We start from the raw sequence: 1,182 nt of genomic DNA, 5'->3' as shown, positions 1-1,182 counted from the left end.
TCAACGTCTTTGATCTTTTGCTTGTTGATTTCCTGTGTCTGAGTCATTTCTCTGGTACTAATTGAATGAATGTGTGTGGTCAATAAGCATTCTTTCACCTGTGTGTGAACAAATGTCACTCACTGCCCTTAAACCTGAAAACAGTTTTTTGTCTAGTTTTGTATTTGTTTTTTACTGATGGTGTTCCAAGCATTTGACAGCTAGGATGACTGGAGAGAAACGGCAATGCGTTACAGCATTTAAGAAACAAGTGTGGTCTTCAAAAAAGTGACGGCAAACATGAGGAAGGGTTTTTGTTTTTTTGTGAGCAAGCTTAAATCTATTTTCATGTTAGGAAACTAGATTAAGATCTGAAGTTTCCTGTAGCAAACAAAAATATTGTTTTCTAGACCAGTGTTGTGGCGCATGGAAATCAGATATCCAGTACCTCAAAATATTGTTTCCTAAGACCAATTAAAACCAATTATTTCCATATAGAAATGTCAAACATAACAAAACATGTTAATTCATGCACTCAGTACTTGGCTGGAGCTCATGGGAGTTGGCTGGTTATGACCACTGGAAAGGTAAGAACATGGTTGCCATTTTTGGCACTGTGGGCCAGTGCAAAGTCCCGCTGTAAAAGGAAATCTCCATAAAAAATTTATTCGTTTATTTCCTATGAAGTGCTCTGAAATGGCGTTGACTTTGGACTCGATAAAACACAACAGACCAATTGTGACCAGCACCAGTTGATCACATGGCACCTAAAATCCCCACAGACTGGACTTAATATGACTCCAGACTTTAAGACCTGGATTTCCTTTTGACCACTGGGCAAACACTTCTTTTATTTTTCTTACATCAGGTAAAACACTTCTGATGTCTCTGCTTCAAGTGCGTGCTCATATTAGTAAAGTGACAGTTGTAGCAACGTCTGCGCATGGTGGTTCTCCAAGCACCAACACTGGCCTCAGTCCACTCCTTGTGAAGTGCTCTCAGGTTCCTGAGATTCCTCTCGGGGCTGTGATTTTCCCTTTTCCTAACACGGTTTTCCCTTCCTTTCAATATCCTGTGAATATGCTTCAGCACAGCTCTCTGAGAACAGTCTGACAGAGTGTTAGGGCCACATTTAGAAAGAAGACTTTTGTTGATCGTTTTGAGAATAAAGTCTTTTCATTTTATACAAATACACTCTCCCAG

This window comes from Maylandia zebra, linkage group LG18, assembly GCF_041146795.1.
Source record: "Maylandia zebra isolate NMK-2024a linkage group LG18, Mzebra_GT3a, whole genome shotgun sequence".
Taxonomy (NCBI): domain Eukaryota; kingdom Metazoa; phylum Chordata; class Actinopteri; order Cichliformes; family Cichlidae; genus Maylandia; species Maylandia zebra.
The sequence above is the reverse complement of the archived record's forward strand: the minus strand, read 5'-3'. Positions refer to the sequence as shown.